This window comes from Phyllostomus hastatus, unplaced genomic scaffold, assembly GCF_019186645.2.
Source record: "Phyllostomus hastatus isolate PE091 unplaced genomic scaffold, TTU_PhHast_1.1 phas_scaffold_21, whole genome shotgun sequence".
NCBI classification, from domain to species: domain Eukaryota; kingdom Metazoa; phylum Chordata; class Mammalia; order Chiroptera; family Phyllostomidae; genus Phyllostomus; species Phyllostomus hastatus.
Window position 1 is genome coordinate 1752269 of NW_025334017.1, and position 21199 is coordinate 1773467.

At 36.9% G+C, this 21199-nt stretch overlaps 1 non-coding gene across 1 annotated transcript; it reads right to left on the bottom strand.

Moving 5' to 3' along the window:
* Positions 1 to 18883: 18883 nt before the first annotated feature.
* On the bottom strand, positions 18884 to 18964 carry LOC123833427. Its single transcript, XR_006788259.1, has one exon. It is a non-coding gene; the product is annotated as a small nucleolar RNA SNORD115 (small nucleolar RNA).
* Between the last annotated feature and the right edge of the window lie 2235 nt (positions 18965 to 21199).

A 21199-nucleotide genomic window follows, 5' to 3' on the forward strand; every position in this document is an offset into this window, starting at 1 on the left:
AGAATCTCTTTCCCCAGAGAATTACTTTTCCATCATCTCACATATAAAAGCCAAATAAACACTAGCTGGGATTTTTTTTTTGTGGATGTGACACGGAAAGTTCTCTCCTCTTCTGTAACTCTATATCTTCAGGTCAGAGTTCCTCTGCTTTAATTCTGTTTTGCATATTGGATGTTAATGTGAGAAGACATTTAGACAAAAGATTGGTTTCATAGTTAAAAGAACTTTGAAACATTATTGTATTGATGCAATGGTCCAGGAACATGGAAGAAGAAAGTGGTAAATAGGTGGAGATTAGCAAGTGAGGCTTCTACTGCAATCCAAGTGTGTTACAGGGTGCAGCCAAGAAGGGGGACCCCAAATAGGCATTTGAAATGGGGTCCAGAACTTAAGGTGTCCAGGAGATTTTAAGATGTCCAGGAGATTTTAAGATGTCTTCACCCCCACTCCCCAGGTGTGGGATGGGGGAAGGGACACATGGAGCAGGGCCTTTGAAAGCTGTTTCTCATAGCAACAGCCTTGCAGCTAACCTCTGGTGTGGTCATTTAACATATCTATAGCCTTTGGCTGGTTGCTTAGATATGTTAAATAGCTGTGGCCAAGCTCAGAGCCTAGGGAATGGAAGTAACTTCCCCCCAAGACGTGACTGGGGGGCAGGTCCCCCGAGTTACAGTGCCTGCATGGGAGCTTGGAGATGATTGGCTCCATGACTTGGGGCCACACCTGCCCAGCTCATGATGGCAGTCCAGTAAAGCTGGAAGGGTATGAGTTCTAGCATGTGAGGCCGAGTGTGGGAGGAGTCGGAAATGGGGCTGCAGAGGAAGACTGGCGCGGGGATTTAAGCCCACATGCAGCCATTGTGCAGGGGGAAAACCATGTGGCTATGGAAGTGCAGAGAAGATCACAGCTGTTGAAGAGAGAGAACCACACAGCTTTAGCAGAGTGAAGACTCTCACAAACCTGAGGGAAAGAACCACGTGGACTTGACAGAGTGGAGATTCCCGCAGCCCTGAGAGGGAGAACCACATGGCTCTGGCAGAGTGGGGACTCCCGTGGCCTGGGGAAAGAGGACCACGTGCCTTTGCCAGAGTGGGGACCCCCACAGCTTTAGAAGGGGGAACCACCACCTGGTTTTAGCAGAGATCCCGGCGACTCATCTGAGGGTGCCGGGAACCCAGGGAGGTCTCCCAGTAGAGATTGAGTACTAACTGGGAATAACCAGAGGACTGCCTGAGCCATGGACTTCTATTTCCTTTCCTGAGATACGGTACTCTGGACTGGGCAAAGGGGGAAGGAAGGAAGGACTGTGTCTGTTTGTGGGTATTTTAAGGGACTTTGGGATTTTGGTGAAGATATTAGGTCACTACTTTAAGTCTGTATAGCATTAAATAAACATTTCCTTTCCTTTTCACAAATCTCTGGCATTGAGAGACGTCTTTCCTCTGGCAGCGGACATAACAGACCTGGGGGCTTTTTTTCAATAATAGTATATCATCCCAGGCCCCCCCTTGTTTGTTCTGTAACAAGTGCACCTTTTAAACTGTTTATCTACACCTGAGAACTGAGGTCAGTTTCTGTCTCCTGAGAGTGTGATTTGTTTCCAATTAACCAGTTGACAGTAAAATCTGTTTGTGTACAGTGGTTACCTAGGGAAGGGTGCTATCCCAGGGAAGTGATCTGTAGCCCTCTGAATCCAGGCTGAACTATTGATATGAACATGCTTCCCTGCCTTTAGACTCTAGCTTTATACTTCAGGGACACTGTGTGACACTTGGCTTCAATAACACAGTCATCCTTCTAGGGATCACAAATAGTAGAAATACATCACAAGCGTTTTTCAAAAATGTGATTAATTTTGAAACTTGTGCATTTATTTTTTGCCAGCAAATTTTGGACTCATTTTGTTCTTGGCATTCACCTTCAAGGATTTTGGCAGATAATATTATTTTCTATCAAAAAAAGAGATCTTTCCTTTTTCTGACCATGCATATCTTGAAAATCAAAGATTCAGTTATTTGCCACCTAATGTAATTAATCATTTTCCCTATTAGGATTTCCATCAAATGGGGAGAGTGATAGACACTGACTTCCATTTGATTTGATGGTAAATCCCATATAGTTTTTGGTAAAGCTACATAAAATCTGGCTTCTTACATATTTTCACTTTTATAACTTGTCTTTCTTTTGTCTGGCTTCTTTCAAATTTGCCATGATGCATATATTTATGATATAATACCATCTTATATTTTAAAAAATGGGAAAGCTTTTAAGTCATGCTTTTAGTTTTTAATTTTCCTCTTTGCTACATTCCCTGCTGCTGTTCAGAATTGACTCTGATTTACTGAAAAGAGACTATTTTCACTTATACAATATAAGTCCTGGGTTGGGTGATCCAAGGAATGTGTGTTGGCTCCACAGTATCATTGGAAAGAGGTGTCAACTTTGTCTAGTTCTAGCTGTACCAACTTTAGGGTGAGAGCCATAATGTCATGGTCTGAAGAAAGACACTGGTGTGGAAAGACTGCCTGGATGGCCGCCATCTTAGGTAGACCGCCCTCTTAGGCTGGAGCAGTAACTGTTTTATCAGTGCACTAACTTCCACATTCTGCTTCTGTAACCTGCTTCCCACCAGAAACTGCGGTCCTCCCCTCTCCAGCTTCTGCCTTTACAGCAAGCATATAAGCAGCCCCAGTCTGGGCTCAGGGTCCAGAATTTGGAGACCTCCTCCTCTGGGTCCACATGTGTGAATAAAACTTCACTTCGCACACTCCGAAGCCATCTGAGTCGTCTTTCCTGTAACACTGGTGCTGGGCCATCTCCTGTTTCAAGAAAGAACAAGGGAAAAGGAAAAGAAAAGAAAAAAGTCGGTTATGCCTGCTAGTCTGCACCTATTAAAAAGCTTACCTAGCAGCAACATCCTTCCTCCCCTAATGGCTACACATCTCTATCAGAACTATGACAATTCCCAAGTTGCAGAGCAGGCCAGTGAATGTAAAATATTTAGTTGGGCATATTGCTGCCATAAGCAAAATCAGGGACTATGAAAGGAATTATATTAGGGAACTAGCAGTCTTTGACACATCTGGAAACACTAAATAAATTTAGAATTAGCAATCAGTAGAGTATATCATTGGATGCATCTTCAACTATGAAAAGATAGTTGAAATAAAAAAGATCTAAGTAACTAGAAGGCAATAACTATACTGCAGCATATAGCATCTCTCTCATTGACAAAGAAATTACTGTTAAGTGTCCAATGAAAATAAGCCAACATGCATCTAGGCATATACCTGAGTCTGGACCCTTGGTACCTTCCAATTAGCAATAATAAGGTGCACACCTTTGCTATGTGCACAGGATGTCATAACAACAAATAGAAATGACAATTGCAGATTATAGAGACCAAAATTTCTGATAGTTTCATCAAATCAAATGGCATGTGCTTGTTGAAGAGTTTGTCATTTGTTTCCATTCTTTTTGTAACTTATTTGACTTGTTATTTTTATTAGAATGTTAAAAGTGTATCTTGTGATGAAGTATTATAATGTTTCCCATTCTAGACACTCTAGAGTGTGTAAAGTAAACACACTCTATTGGTTCCTGATGAGATTGTTACAAATGAAAGACAAGCCTCTACCTTTTCTCATATATTTACATATAACTAAATCAGCAACTCAAAGAAAGATTTCCCTGAAGTTGTAATTCCACTGAAAGTAACATTAACCTTATTATTTAGATCTTAATATTTCTTGTATTTAGGTAGAAAAAATTATAGTTTCCATTAAAAAAAACAAATTTCCAATTGTAACCAAAATTTACCTAACAATCCAGGACTACCTAAAGGATTCAAGACACATTATATAAAGCTTATAAATAAAATTTTTATATGATTCCTTTCCAAATCAATGTGTTCAATATTCACACATTAGTTTAAATCTATTTTATCAAGTTTTTATAATATAACTATTTTTATTGTAGATACTTTATCTTATAAATGGTTTAACATTTTCTACCTCCTAATGAAAATAAACCTATTGATATGCAAATGAAATACAAATTTTCATGTGTGAGAAGATATTTTTTTAGAGTTGTTTTGGGGAACGGAGCAAAAAAGAATGAAAACAAATGAACTGCAGGATGTTTCAGTCTTCTTATATACCATGCCTCCCTCATAGAGAGGAATGGGAGGAACTGAAATCAGGCATGCTCTGCAGAGGGCCTGGCACATAGAAAGTACTTAGTGTCCTTAACTCTTTTATTTGTCCTTGGTAGCGCTCCATAATCTGCCCCACATTTGTGACCTCACCCACTCTTCCTTCCCCACACATCTCTTCACTCCAGCCCAACCAGCTTCATGATACCTCACTAGGGAAGATATATGGATAGGAAATAAGCCCATGAAAAGATACCTCAAGTCATTTGTAATTAGGGAAATGCAAATTAAAACAAAGAGATACCATTACACAACTATTATAATGAACAATTTCCAAAACACTGACAAAACCAGATGCTGGCAGGTGGGCGTGGGGGTGTGTGGAGCCCTCATTCATTGCCGGTGGGAATGCTAAATGGAAAACCCACTTTGGAAGACAGGTGGCAGTTTCTACAAAACTAAACATATTCTTACCACACAATCCATCAATCAGACCCTTAATATTTAAATAACAGAGTTGAAAATTTACAAAAATCTGCGCATGAATGTTTATAGCAGTGGTATTTGTGATTACCAAACCTTGGAAACAACCAAGATGTCCTTCAGTAGGTGAATTAATAAATAAACTTGTACAGCTAGATGATACAATATTAGCACTAAAAAAAAGAAATATGAAGCCATAAAAAGATAGGAAAGTTAAATGTATTTTACCAAGTGAAAGCCTTATTATTAATCAGTAACTCATATTATTAATCTGAAAGGCTACGTAGTATATGATTCCAGTTATACGGCAGTTCAAGAAAGACAAAACTATGAAGTCAGTGAAAAGATCAGTGATTGCCAGGCATTAAGGAAGAAGGGATAAACAGAACACAGAGCTTTTTCAAAGCAATGAAATTACTCTGTATTATACTGCATTGCTGGATACAGGCCATCACAATTTGTCTAAATCCTCAGAATGCAAGACACCAAGGGTTAATGTAACTAATGTAAACTACGAACTTTGGGTGATGTGTCAATGTAGGTTCATTAATTGTCACAAATGTACCACCTGGTGGGCAATGTTGATAGTGGCAGAGGCTGTACATGTGTGCAGGTAGGGAGTATATGGGAAATCTCCATACCATTCCATTCAATTTTGCTATGAACCTAAAACGACTATAAAAAATAAAGTCTTTAAAATAATTACCCATGTTTGGTATGCTTACCTTTAAAAGTTTTAATTTTAATCACATTAGCTTTTTAAAGGGGATTTGAAAGAGTTTGCTGAAACAGAATAAAAAGCATAACATTAGAACTTTTCCCAAGCTTCTATAACTTGCTGTTTTAACCAAAGCAGATGAAAAAAGTAACAAAACCAACTGATTGAAGGGAAACTTGTGGTCAAAGGAACATTTGGAATTACTTCTCAGACATCTGGGTATGTAGCAAAAAACAGAATTGTCTAAAAAATTATTTTGCAACATTCTGCCAAATCCCAAATGCCAGAGAATCTTGGCAGACTTCTTGATAATTCAGTCTAGCTGCTCTACATCATTTTCAAAAAACTGGGCTTTGTGATGTTGCATGCAACAGTGTTGACAGGAAGCAAAACTGCTCAGATACCATTCTATTTTAGAAAAATGTCAACAACCAATATGCTTTGAATTCTATTATGGAAAGATTCTTATTTATTATGCCTTTCTATTAAATTTGTTAAACCTCCATGTAAATGAAACTCATGATTTTCTAGGATAGGGGTTAAAAATCTAAACAACATAGCAAACTACAATTTTATATTGAAACAATCTTTTAAAAGGATGATTTAGTAAGTTTATAGTTAATTTGGGAATGTCATGTAAACTTGCACCCACTGGCCAACAGCAGTACTCATGTGAAACCATCACTCGTGTGACACCTTTCACTAGAACTGTTTTTCAGAAAAAGCAATGCAGACTCCCCTGAGAGTAGCTGATTCCATTTTGAGGAATATAAAAGCATCCAGAGGATCCAGGAATCTCTTCTTATTGCAAGTAAAGAAATGTACTTTAAGAAATGTTTAGGGTAATATTGAAAAGTCAAAGAGTCATCTTAAAGCCACTACTAGGAGCCAAGAGTAAATATTTGAGCATCAGTAAGAAAAGTTTTTATTAATTACAAGTTGAGTCTGAGTCTATGAAAAGCTGTGGATTCATGACAATATTCAAAGAGGGAAAATTTAAAAATGAAGTATATAAGAGCTATTTTTAATACAATTGAGGGAAATATCATAGGGAATATTTATTTTAATAAACTTTAATTGGATGAATATTGATCTATTTGAGTATTTAATTTTTCTATCAAGTGTATATCTGTTTATAAAGTATTCCTATGCAATTTTCTTTCTCTGTAAGAAGAGATGGCAAGACATTGGAAATTTTAAGTAAGCCAAATAGTTCTAGAAGAAGAAGGGATTATTCTAGGAATAAAAAGAACAAATGACCACTGCTGGTCAATACTATAACAGAGTGGAAGGAGTCCCATTATGAGTGGTAAACTGAGGGGTTAGTCCCATGTGTGTATAAGAAATTGGGCAAATAAGTCGCCATAGAGATGCTCTGTCCCTCTGTCTCTCATCTCTGGTGAAGTAAAATCTCAGAGTAACTCTGCTAATTCAAACTAATCTACAACTAATTCCACTAATTATAACTACTGAAATATTAATTAGACATATATAAGTTTGCAATATTGCTAACAGGTCAGTATATAAGATATCAGTGTGGCAATAGATAATATAACTTCAAAGCCTATCATTTTGGAGAAAGGCTGAATTTAACAGAAACTAAAACCTGTGGGAAAGGCATGAGATTTAAAAGTTCCATGGAGGCAATAATTGAAGCTGATCTATAAACTAAGGACTCAGTCTGATCACCAGAAAAACAGCAGAGAACTTGCAAACACAACTTGACTGGCAAGGCTGCTGAAAACCAGGGAGGGTACAGAAACATGATAGCCCTGAGATGGCAAGGGCACAAACATGGAGGGGCAGGATAAGATACTGTAGCAGATTCCTGTCAGGCAATGCAGCTTAGCAGTTCCAACTAGGGTTTGTGGGCCAGCTGACTACTCACTTCGCCTGCATGAGTGCCTTTGTCCCTCTCTTGTCTTCTTTGAGTAGAAGCCTTTCTGAGCTCTCCAGGAGACTGAACCCCAGTATGCTTCTTGTAGGATCATAAACTATCATAAACTATTCTGGAATTTAGGAAAACAGGGCTTCTGTGTCAGGAGAAATTATGATTCATGTGATAGCTTACTGTTTCCCAACTTGGCCGGCTCTTGTTTGTTCCAGGAAGATAAGAATGAAAGGACCTGAACTTTAAAATTATAGAACTCCAAATTGCGTACTATTTCTACCACTTTTGTAGGCACTAACTTTGTGTTTTGGAGACTTACTTTCCTCATTGCTAAAATTGGTCTGTTTATACATTTTACAAGATTATTGTAAGTTTAAGGAGTATAGGTGGGGCTAGCTGATGTTCGAAGACTAGTGGTGGAAACTGAATGGAGGTAGAATCTGAATAGATTCTCACTATTCTATGATGGGGCAGTCCCGTGAGGAGCACCTGGAAGGGCCTGGCTCAGGAGATTAGAATCAGAATTTGTGCTGGCATTGTCTTCTCCTGTATTCCTTCTAATCCTAAATTATCACTACTGTTTTCTTTTTCTTTCCATAATTACCATTGTTTTTACTTCTCCTTACCTCCCCCATCATCTTTTTAAATCCTTACCGGGGGATACGTTTTTGGTATTTTGTATTGATTTTAGAGATAGATAAAGTGGGGGGGGGGAGAGAGAGAGAGAGAGAGAGAGAGAGAGAGAGAGAGAAACACTGATTGGTTGCCTCCTGCATGTACCCCAACCTGAAGGTACATCAAATCCACAACCTGAGTATATGACCTGACCAGGGATAGAATCCACAACATTTTGGTGCATGGGATGATGCTCCAACCAACTGACCCATCTAGCCAGGGTAACCCACCTATCATTTTTATAAGAAAGCTAGGGATATTATTATTGAACTGTTACTACTAACAATGATTATCATTTATTTATTGAGTACCCACTATATGTCAGAGGCTAGAGGTACTAGAGGATTTACATATATTATTTTATTGTAGTCTCATAACTATCACAAGATAAGTATTATTTATCTCATTCAATAGATGGGGCAAGTGGGAGAAGACAATACATTTTAAAGCATCAAAAGGCTATATGACCAACTTGGATTTCCAACACCAGTCTGACTTCAGAACATTCATTTTTGCTGCTATACTACATAGCTTCCCTCTGAGTGGCCATGGTGTATAGAACATGATAACAGCTTTTTCAAACTCCAAGTCACAGCCACTGTAATTAAATATAAAATAATAAACATATTAGAATGCACCCCTATGTGCCCATTAGTAGATAAGTGGAAAATAAGCAGTGATACATTTACACAATGGAATACTATGTGTCCATAAAAAAGAAGGAATTTTTGCCTTTTGTGACAGTGTGGATGGACTTGGAGATTATTATACTAAGTGAAATAAGCCAGTCAGTGATAGACAAAGACTGTATGATCTCACTTATACCTAGAATCTAATAAACAAAATCAATTGACAAAATAGAAGTAGAGACATGGATACATGGAAGAGACAGACAGCTAGGGAGGGGGAAAAGAGGACTGGGTGAAAAGGTGAAGGGATGAAGCAAAGAAAAAAAAAAGCTCACAGACACAGAACAATATGGTGATTACCAGGGGGGAAAGGGGTAGAAAGAAATAGGAGAAGGTAAAAGGAAAGATGGAAAATATCAAACTTAGGAGAAATTAGGCATTTTATTATGCACTTTCAATTAAATAAGCTTTCTAAAAATGGACAACCCCCTAAAAAAGAATCGTGCTAAGAAACCAAAGACTAAAGATAATGTCAGGCACAGTGAGAACTAGCTGCATCAACAGTCATCCTACACCTGATGTTTCCTGACAATGTTATGGTCAAAAACACATGGAAATTTGACAAGAAGTCATGCAAAAAACAAAACAAAACAAAACAAAACAAAAACAAAAAACCCCACTAAGTTATCAAGAAAACTGTTCAGACTATAGATGTGCACTCACTATCTTTAACAATAAAATTTTCCTTAAAGAATATATGGTATCTTTGGATAATAGCAAAAAATAGCATGCAGCCATGGCATGAAAATGTGCAAGGTATTTAAAAACTAACACTTCATATAAAAAAAACAAATGTCTACATATTTTTACCAAATTTAAATTATTTATCATAAAATTCATATTCTCTAAAACCATCAAACTTTGTGCTAAAGGCTTAAAGTTAGTTTTTTGTTTGTTTGTTTGTTTTTACTAATAGCAGAAGACAAAAAGCCACATAGTATTGGGGAAGCGTTTGTTCTTTCTCTTATAGCAACCAACAGTGACTAAAGCAACAAATGGAAAAGACCATGAAAACACACAAAAAAGTATACTTTTGTGAGAAAATACTCATATTAATGGAATACACATTGAAAATATTGCCTAAAATTGAAATAGCACACATTAGAATAAATTATGCAGCTTTGAACAAATGCTAATTAGACAGTTGGAAGTATACAGATGTTTCTAATGTGTTATAGTTGTGCTTGATTCAATAGCCTACGAAACAATTAAGAAATGCAAGAAAAAACACTTTTTGTAGATCACAAAAGGAAAGAGGTACCAGAGAAGATATACAAAGTGAATAATCCTTGTAATAAAAATTACATTTTGTGGAAAAGATGTATAAGTGTAATCCTAATGAAGCTGTTGCTTTGACTGAAATTTAAAAAAATATATCAGGATTAGGTACAAAGCTAGAACCTCTCATAATATTTATTCACTGAATTATTCATTGTAACAAAGAAGCTGAAACCAGGAATGTACAAAATTCTATAGTATAAAATCTATATCTACATGTATACAGTTCAATTATAAAACACAGCCTTAAAAACATGGGATACTATTTATAACATTTTGCAATGAACAGGGAGCAATCATTAAATATTATTAATACAATTCACTTATTTCATGGCAAAGCAACTTAAAAGAGTTATTCAGTTTAAAAGCATTACTTTTTATTTTATAAAAACATGGCATTCAAAATTCATAGACATTTTCTAATTTATTGATACTATTAGAAGTTATGCTGCCAAGCACAAATATTTTTTAAAAAATTAATGTATTTAATTGCTCTATAAAGATTAATGTGATTTTTAAAAAATGTATAAAATGTTGCTACTTTTCAAAAGAAATCCATACCATAGAAAAAAATTTGGAAATTAATATCTGAAAATATATCCCTATTGTGATATTTGTTACTAAAAACAATATACAGATATTCCTCAACTGACATCTGCACATCTGTATAAACTGATCATGAGTTGAAAATACTGTAAGTCAAAAATGCATTTGATACCCCTAACCTACAGAACATCATAGCTCATCTTAGCCTACCTTAAATGTGCTCAGAGCACAATATCCAAACAATGCCCGCAACACAGTACACTGTGGAGGGTCCATTGTCCACCCTTGTGATCACACTGGGAGCTGCCTCTCACCACCGGTCCCAGGATCATGGAAGAATATGTACTGCATATCACTAACCTGGGAAAAGATCAAAATTCAAAATGTGAAGTATTGTTTCTAACTGCATATCACTTATGCACCATTATAAAGTCAAAAAGTTGTTAAGTTGAACCATTTTGACTGTGCTACCTATAAAAAATGTTTTTGAATATAGAGTTAAAAATGGAAATAGAGTTTTCTAACTACTATAAAAACCCCAGATGAATAGTTTCAATAAATATTCATTCTGTTTACTAAAATATAAATTGAACACCTTCCCTGTGAGTTTTCAAGAACAACTGATTGACATAAATACTAGCTGAATTTCAACAACAATAACAACAAAAACTCTTTACAACAGATGAATGGCACTGAAAAATCAGTACTGAAATCCAGTAAGTACAAACAATGATGTATTTCCTGTATTTGGATTTACATAAAATTTTGTGAAGTATCTTTCTCAGTTATGCTGGCCATGAAATCCAAGTATCGAAATAAATCCACAGGAAAACCAGCACTTTAAAATCATTTAAAATTAAGTGTTGAAAGTGTTGGACTAGGTATATTAGAATAATTCTAGTTGCAGTTTCAAATAGATCAAAAATGTTACAGTTTTAACAATGTAGAGCTTTATTTCTCAAACATTCTCCCAACACAGAAGTCTAAGTTAGGAGGTGACCTTCCTCCATCTTGTGATTTAAAGGGCCTAGGTTTCTCACATCACATGCCTCCACCAACCCTGATGGTTTTGCATCATCTGTATCCAACCAGTGGAAACAGAAGGAAAAGAGAAAAACATTGGTTTTGAAAGATATAAAATATTGATCTATATAAAATATATATGAAAGTAAACAAAATAGAATTAAAATAACATTTCTCTGGTGTCCCATATCTTGCCCTTCAAAAAATAGCCTATGAGTTTAAAGTGGCTTCTTATTTTCATACTGATGGCTGAAGAAAACTGCCCAGAAGCAAATAGTGAATGCCCCATGAAGCCAGACTACCTCAAAAAGTTTTAGATGCACATTTAGTTTTGATAAAAAATAATTATTTTCAATCACTAAAAATAATAGTATATGAGTTATCCAATTTTTATTTCATTTTATTTAATTTTTAGTTCATTAAAAATAAGTTTGCATAGATGCCCCCCTTTTTTTCTTGTAACTTTGGCTCAAAAACATGGATGTGAAGAAAGAGATAGCTTTTATAGCTATCTCTATAGTGTGAAGACAGCAAGTCTCTGCCCAGTTCTTTCTTATGTCATCTACATCATTGGCTAAGAAAACCGGGCTTGCATAAGGTTCTCTAGAAGATTTCAAGAATACTTCACCATATTTCTATTTTGAAGATTAGGGGTTTCAATTTTATTACTCTGTTTACTATTTTAGGCCAATAGCATTTTTATTAAACATACTTTAAACCATAAGTTTTTCACTATAAATGTCCACTACTTAATGATCATTTTTGAAATTTAATGTCCAAAAAAGAAGTGTTAAGGAAAAACAGAGGATATTTTGACCACATAATTTTGCAACATTTCAGATGTGACCATATGTGTACATACTAGTTTGTACACTGTAAACACAAAGGACTCTTCGAGGCTCAGGAAGAATCTGGTTTTTGTATGTCCATCTGGGAGAATATTGATCAATAATACTACTCACAACTGTCTGGCCAATGTGCTTCAGAACCATGATGCTGGTGAAATTGCATAGGGAGGAGCTTCCTGGTATTTATTTCTACACCGAGTTTATGTAACCCTTGTTAAAATATGTCTGATAGGCTGCTTAAGGAACATGAGTTATCTATGTGTTGTCCTCTAGAAAACATGCTAAATGATTATTACTATCCTGCATGAAAAATGTTAATGCATCATGATTGGAAGGGTGGAGCCCCTTTCTTAGACCACATCTATTGGAAGTGACAGTGATTACCTCCCTATTTATCCATCATAAATAACTTCTTATTTGGGAAAAAGATTAGACATTCTTAATGTAAAGTTTTCTCTATTCATTCATAAAGTTCTACAGCAGTTAAGTAAACTATAACTCACCAAACTGAAGGGGTGTTTTATGCTTTAAACAGAAACATGAATTAGAATATTAATTTTAATATTATAATTGAGAGTTAAATAAAACTTCATATGAAAATACATGTTAATATTAGGAATAAAATATAAAGGGAAATTGTAGTTAATATTTTAAAATTACTATAAAATTTACCCTCCCAACCCTTTGAATCATGTTGGTCCTGGCCTAAAAAGACTGCTGTCTACATTTTTTTTTCTTTTTAGACTGCAGACTCTTTCTTTGGGAGCACCCATCTCACAATTGCTACTTTCCAGGGAGGAAAGAAGTTAGAGATAATAATAGATATCAGAATACAAGAAGTGTTTCAGGAATTATTTACATATCTGCTGCAGTAGTTAGTGATAAGGCACCTCACTTCACATTGTTGATAGATTCTTAGAAGCTATGACATAGCAAAAAGACACATAATAAAACCAATTTGACCCTTGATATAATAAATTAGAGTTAAGTTCCTACAGCACATATCTGATCACAAAACATCACCAAACATCAAAATGAAGATCCAAAATACTTCTTATATTAAACATTAAAATAAATGTAAGCTATATATACATTTAAGAAAGATGAATAAAAACAAGTAAGATGATTCTTTCCCAACCCACTTATTCAAGTTTAGAGTCAAGGAAGCTGAAAGCTATCCTGGCAGTTCAGGGCACCAGGTAGGACGCACACTGGACAGGACACCCTTTCATTGTGGGGCACACCACACACATCCACACTCACACTGGGACAATGTCGACAAGCCCATTGACCTGACATGCATATTTGTGAGACGTTGAGAAAACTAGAGTCCCTGGAGAAAACCCACACAGACATGGAAAGAATGGGCAAACTCCACACAGACAGCAGCCCCACCAAGAATCATTTTTTTGCCAGCATTTAACAAAAGGAAATTGAAGGAAATGATGTCATTTAAGGACCTTCTATATGTTAAAGAAAATTTTTGGAAAATCATAAGTTAAAATACTATTGATAAAAGTTGATATTGTTTCCATTGTTAAATTTTAGACAGTCATTTCAATTAGTTTAAAACAACTGAAATCAATAATTAAAAAAATAAAAACAAAAGCAAACCCTAACTGACAGAGGATACTGACAATCCCTTGAGTGTCCTTCCCCCTGAAAAAATCTGTTGGGAATCTAGTATCTTTATGTGCTCTGGCAAACCAAATGAACATTTCAATGTAGTTCAATCCTACCCAAATGAACAGTGTAGTTCAATCCAAACCAAATGAACATTTCAATGCAGTTCAATCCTACCCAAATGATCACATGAATAATTACACTTGAGATATACTTTTCATATGGTCATTGGGTATAACATTAGCATATAGCAGGAAACAACTGGGAAAGAAAACATTAAAACAGATAACATTTTATTTTCAGTGCTTTAGTTCAGACTCTCTAAGAAGCAGATCCCAAGACTGGACCAGGAGTACAAGAGAATTTTTAAAGGAGCCAGCTAGAGGAAAGTCTTTAGCTTTCCATTGGACAATGCAGGAAAAAGGGAGAATAGAAAGACACAAACTGCAGCAGACTTCTGAGAAAGATTCAACTATACCAATATGGAATCTTCAAGCTAGTTACCACTCGACATCTTCCCACACCTCAGCACAGTGAGACTGCTTTACCGCCCCCCAACCACTGATGCCTTGTCATAGCTGAAAACACTCAGCAAGATCCTTGCTGTGTTCCCTGGAAACAGTGTGCCTTCTCTGGAGTCCATTAACTCCAGCACAGAGTTATGGTAATAAATGGAAAGCACAAAATCCACCAGCGGGTTCTTCAAAGCGATGACAATAGATATATTCTTTCTATTGGGGAACAAATATATAGAGATTTCTGAATTAATGCATATCACACAGTAAAGAATGTCTCTCTATCCTTCAAAGTGTTGCCTTTGAGATGGCATTTAACTGTCTTTTTGACAACTGTCTCAGCGTTCTGTGAGGCACACTGCTTCCAGATGGTGTAGTATTGTGATATGAACAGTGGTCCTTAGGTCATATGCCCATGCTCACCTCTTCTGCTGTGAGGGGATCCCTTGGATGAATGGTATATTGTGTGGGCCTTTGTGCTTCTGGATCAGACCTCATATCAGTCTCACATATGGTGTTAGCTGAGAATTATCACGTAGGAAAGCTGAATCCATACCATGAATTGGTCTGTCTCTGAGTAAAGTTGAATTACCCTTATAGAACAGAAAGGGCATAATGTAGGTGACCTGCCCAGGTAGCAAGTTGTTCTCTGTGACTATTATGTCTTTATCAAGGACTCAGCATTGATCTCTTCTTACAATTGGATGTTCAGAGGTAGCAGTGGCTAAATAACTCTTAGTATGTGGGAGTCCCTGATGTTGGGTCTATACGTAGCTTCCATCTCTGCTGCTGGAGCCACCAGGTTTATGCACTTATTACACTAGTTGAGGACCATCTGGGGTCCCTCACCCCCTGTATGGCTATTGGTGGGAGATGGGGGAGGGCAGTGCTGAATCCACAATGGGTAACCCGGGGTGACAGGGGCTACCTGCTCAAGGGGCTTACTCATGCCCTTTTGTCCTACTCAGGCTCAACCCCAGATGTACGAAGTCAACCTTACGATGGAACCTTGCTGGGCACATATGGCTGTAAGACATGCTGGTTCTCATAGAAGTCTTCTAATATTGGTCAGTTCTGTACCATAGTCATTTGATGCTTCATAGTGAAGTGTTCCATCTTTACCAGGATATAAATACACTCATTTCTCAAACACTGTATTATTCTCTGCTGTAGATGGCATGAACTTACCCAAATACCCAGGGGTCTACATGAGGATTCTCACACTGGAGCTGGCTATTACCTCTGTGCTACATCTTCTCCTACCACTGACATGGACCAATTCATAGGCTGCTTTGACACCAGCTTGGCCTTATTGCAGAACCCTTTCTCACTCTGAGTGCCAGTTGAAGCTAGCAGCATTCTGTGTCACTTGTAGGTCTGGAAGAGTATTTTCAGGTATGGGGATCAATCAAAACCCTCTGAGACCAACCAGACATTGGGCTTCCTTCTTTGTGGAGGGAGATGTAGGATACAGTAATTTGTCTATCCAGAACCCTCAGAAACCAAATAGACATTGGGCTATACAGAACCCTTAGAGATCAACCAAAACCTCGAGAGACCAACTAGACATTGGGCTTCCCTCTCTGTGGTGGGATATGCAAGATGCAGCACTTTGTCTTTTACTTACGATGAAATATTACACCATGGCATAAGCTCTGGATGCTGAAAACCTTACTGAATTGGAAGGTCCCTATATCTTTACTGAATTTATCTCCTACCCCCTAGAGTACACAGTGTTATCAAGGCCTCTGGCATATTAGAGTATATTATGACAGAGGACAGAAAAGTCAGCAAAACCCAGAGGCAATCTGTAAATGAATACTTTTGCTCAATCCATCTGAAGGTGAACAATTTCTTATCCTCTTTTCCAATTGGAATGGAACAACAAATGTAGCTGCCAAAACAGTGGCAAGCACCACCTGAGGCCTTGGTAATCTGACCCAGTAAGCACCCCATGTTCAGTACAGTGGCTGTGGTCAGGACTGCTGGCTGGTTGAACTTGTGGTAGTCAACATTCACCCTCTCAGACCCATCAGATTTCTGCAGGTGCCAGACTGAAAAATTAGCTTCTTGAGGCTGCCATAACAAATTATCGCAATCTCAGTGGCTTAAAACAATAAAGATGTACTCTCTCATGTAACTGGGTGCCAGAGCCCCAAAATCAGGGTGGCGGCAGGCTGTACTGCTTCCAAAGAGGCTGGCGAAGAATTCACTTTGCTCTTGTCTCTTCTAGCTTTTAGTGGTTGCTGGCTTCCTTGTAAGATATGTGGCCATATCTCTCTGTTGTCTTCACATTGCTTTCTCTTCTCCGGGTTTCTGCCACTTCTGCCTCTTAAAAGGACATTTGCCATAGGGTGTAGGGCCCACCTGGATAATCTAAGATTATATCATCTCAAGATCTTTAACTTAATTATATCTACAAATACCTTTTTCCCAAACAAAGTTACATTTACAGAGTTCAAGGAAGTGGATCAACACATTTTGGGGGGCGGGATGGGGATGAAGCATTCAACCCCTCTGTACCACCACTCCTGCATACTCAATGTCCTAAAGTAAGGCACTAATCTCTGTCATTCCCTCTAGGGCACAATATTAACTTTTCTTTTTTGTCTTGGCTAAGAGTTAAGATGGGCAGTTTCAGGTTTCTACTTGGCCTTTTTCCCAGGCCAGGAAAAGATGTGAAGATACTCCAGCTTCCAACTGCTAGTTACATCTATTTTTATCATACATTTGGGATCTGGGGAAAAGACAACTGGGACTCTGTGGGCTGAACTTTATAGAAAATTGCCATCAGGACTTTATTTGCTAACTTCCTAAGTCCTCACTTTAAAGAGGATGATGACATATTGGGTCTCTAGTTATAACATCAGTTAATACCCATAGTCAAGTAGTACTCAAAATATTTGAGTATTCACTTTTCCTAAGTATATATCACCGAAGCAAATGGCCATAAATCTTTCTGAGACAGACTAGGAGAATCACTAAGAGTACATACTGTTGTAGCCTCATAAGGTCCTTCTTCCTAGGAACCTGGACACTTCTGTAGTCAATCCCAAACCTGAATACTTGTTCAGGTTCTAGAAATGAAGAGGGGATTGTGACTTTTTACCAGGGACAAGTACCCTCAGCCTTCTTGCTTTTCTTGGCTACATATGTCAAGTAGCATCCTTATCAGTTCTTCTATTTTACCTCCAGGGTTTTCATTCTCTATGATGCAGATCTGTAACTATGGGCCAAACCTCACTGGATCCCCCTCTGACCATACCAGTCACAGTAATTGTGGTCTCTTGGCTTCTGATGGTCAAGTGCTACCACTAGGCCTTTACAAATTTGGACAATAAAATGATAGAATGAGCCCAGTTGGGTCTACCTCTCTTATCATGAGACCTGGTGCAGAGGAGCCACCACTCAGCTCCTTAGTGACAGTGGTGCCCCTCTCACTAGCACATTCCCCATGGCTTTGGTGAATGATGTATCATTTGGACCATTTTATGGAACATAATCCCCTGGTGGGTCTTATGGCTGCACAAAAATATTCATTCCAGCTCACCTACCTCTGTAAGTTTTTTTTATTTCTTCCTCTATCATTTGACAAGGCACCTCAGGCCTTCCTCTCTGCTTGGCTTTGGCTGTCATCTCCAGGTTTCTAGGACCATTACAGCAGTGAGTTTCCCATTCCCTTGGTCCTTGCCAAGGTGTTAAGTCTCATTTCCAAAAATGGGAAAAATGTGTTTTCACCTTAATAAGTTCTTGCTTATTTAATTCCAGCCATCTTCACCAAATTTTCTCAGAAATCCAGTCCTAAGCATATACCCTGGCTCTTCCTGTTTGATATATATTTCTGTGTGTTGTGTGTGTTATACAAATATCATAAATATCACATATATAAATATCACAATATAAATATTATATATATCAATGTGTATGGACTCTGAGGTGAACGTTTTCCAGGGTGCCAGGTAAACAAAAAAAAACCTCATTTTACAATCTGATTGATTTTAGGTATAACAGAAAGATTTCTATTCCCAAAGGAACATATCCCTTAGCACTGATAAAGAAATAAACTCTATAATCATATTTAGGTTCTGTAAATTAGTAAAACCTATTGTTTCGGGGCAGGACTCATTACTTACTCAATGTTCTATTTGGCATGTATCTATGATCAAAGAAATCCACTCACTTCAGATCATTAATGCAATGGTATAACCCTTGACAGCATGTCTCATGGGAAGACATAATGAGAAAAATAGCTTAAAAATTATCCCAAGTATGGTCTACTATTAGGGAATGTGAATCACTAAACAAATCATAAAGCATGAGCATGTGTTGTTCACTTAGAACTGCACAAGCAAGTCAGGGCCACATGAGATTCTCTAAGGGATTGAATATCTCAAGCTCAAAATACCATTGCTCTGGATGGGAAATAAATATCCCCAGCATCCTGTCCCTGCATAATCCTATTCAGCATAATTTTTATATCATCATCTGTTTTCAAGACAACGTAAGGTCTCATTATTGACCCGACCAAGTTTGCTCCCCAAACATCCATAGCCTTGGACCTGAATACATTTACCAGAGATGGGTTCTGGATGCTACAGTGCCAAGGCAGACATGAGTTTCCCTGTATTCCATGCTGGACACCTGACTGACTTAGACTACATATAGACACTTTGAGGCAGTAAGTGATCTTATCTCAACTCCTCGTGTTATTTACTATTTTGTTAGACAACACCTAATACATCTTCTGTTAGTTGGTGTCTTCCAGAAAATATGTACAAAACAAGATATTTTATATAAGAAACTTATTGAAAGAAGAAGGAAAAAGTGGGATTGCTTTTCCAACCATACAGGAGGCATGACACCTATGGAAGTAGAGAGGGAAAAAAGGGGACTAAGTAGGAAACATCTTGGAAGGCTGCAAGGTTCTCAGAAATTTTCAGTTAGGCTAATATAAAGCCCTTAAGCCCGAAAATTGCCCCTTGGAAGAGATTATACTGAATAAGGGATGGATCTTAGAGGGCTAACAGCAGAACTGGCAGACGAATATGCAGTTCTCTACAGATGTGAGTGGCACGCTTTCATGGCTGTCATGTCAATTATTAAAATAAGGATTGATGAAAAGCCTGATTTTTATAAGGGAACAAAACTTGACTTGAATCCTTATTCTGTAACCTTGGACAATATCTGAAACTTTTCTAAGTCTCAATTTCTTCAGCAATAGAAATGGAAATGATAGTACAATACCTATCATAGTGCCATGATGAGTATAAAATGTGATGCTTATATAAAGCCCTTAGCATGGCATCTGGTAAGTAAATGTTTGTTCCTCTAAGTATAGGGATACAAGAGACTTTTCATTGTCTGACCAAATGGCTATTTCCTACTTCTGCTACAAAATATGAAAAATTTAGTCAGTCATAAAAAATAGGAAGCCTTTTTGTCATAATATGTATGAGGAATATATATGAACTCACTTAATATTGATTAAAATAGTATGTAAATTATTACTCATAAGAATTACCACAAGAATGAAATATTGGTTAACATCAGTTTAGTACCTATAATTTGATAATAAAAATAAGTTTAATTATAATAACTTTTTTAAAAAATATTTTATTTATTTATTTTTAGAGAGGGAAGGGAGGGAGATAGAGAGAGAGAGAAACATCAATGTGCGGTTGCTGGGGGTTATGGCCTGCAACCCAGGCATGTACCCTGGCTGGAAATCGAACCTGCGACACTTTGGTTTACAGCCCATGCTCAATCCACTGAGCTATGCCAGCCAGGGCTTAATTATAATAACTTTTATGACCAGCAAGAAATAGGGTAAACTATATACTTTGGGCTTTTCTAGTAGCTACCTCTTTAAGAAATTATAATCCACCCCTCTTAACTCTCAAAATAATGTTCAATTAAAACAATGAGTAATTCATTCCGGTTTAATGGTTAATTTCAAAAATTTCAGGGTTTCCTACTTCTTACTATGAATTTAAGATACTGTTTTTATCTTTGGCATAGTTTCTTAATTTACTATGAATGAGAATTCCAACATTTACTTAAAAATGTTTCATCTAAGATTAACTATTTTAAGACTATTCAGATTAAAAAATCATATGTTATCAACATTATACTATAGAAATGAATTCCTGAATGCTGAGAAAAAATTAAGAACAAAAACCTCAAACATTATTTGGTTTAATGAGAAATTAAAATGAATGGAATTAGGTTTAAACTAGAATCACATATGCATTAACAGATCTATTAAAATGGGTGTGAAAATGTTTATTTTCACACTTATTTCTTATTCTTATCATGGTAATTCAGTTTTAGAAAAATTTAAGGATGACTAAATCATACAGATTAATTTTTTTAATGATCACTAAGTTTAATTCAATTGTTATATACAATTCTGCCTTGTGAAATAACAAATGTATTTATAAAAACTACATTGCAATGTGAGTACAGGTTTGCTGTTTTTGATATGGGTCTAGAAAAAAGTTGACACAAAATGCACATAAAGTTTTAAGACTTAATAAAAATACAGACTGGTAATTTCTCAATGCAGCTTAGAAATTGAGAACAGGATGCTAATAGTTAATGAATCTTCCAAATATAGAGATCCTAATGTCTAGAGCATTTTCCAAATACAGATGACCACCCACATCAGGATTACAGGAACAGAAACTCATCATCTGCTTCCCTCTGGGTAGATTACCAGTCTACCTAGGCACTCAAAACCCACTCCTATAGCCCCAGA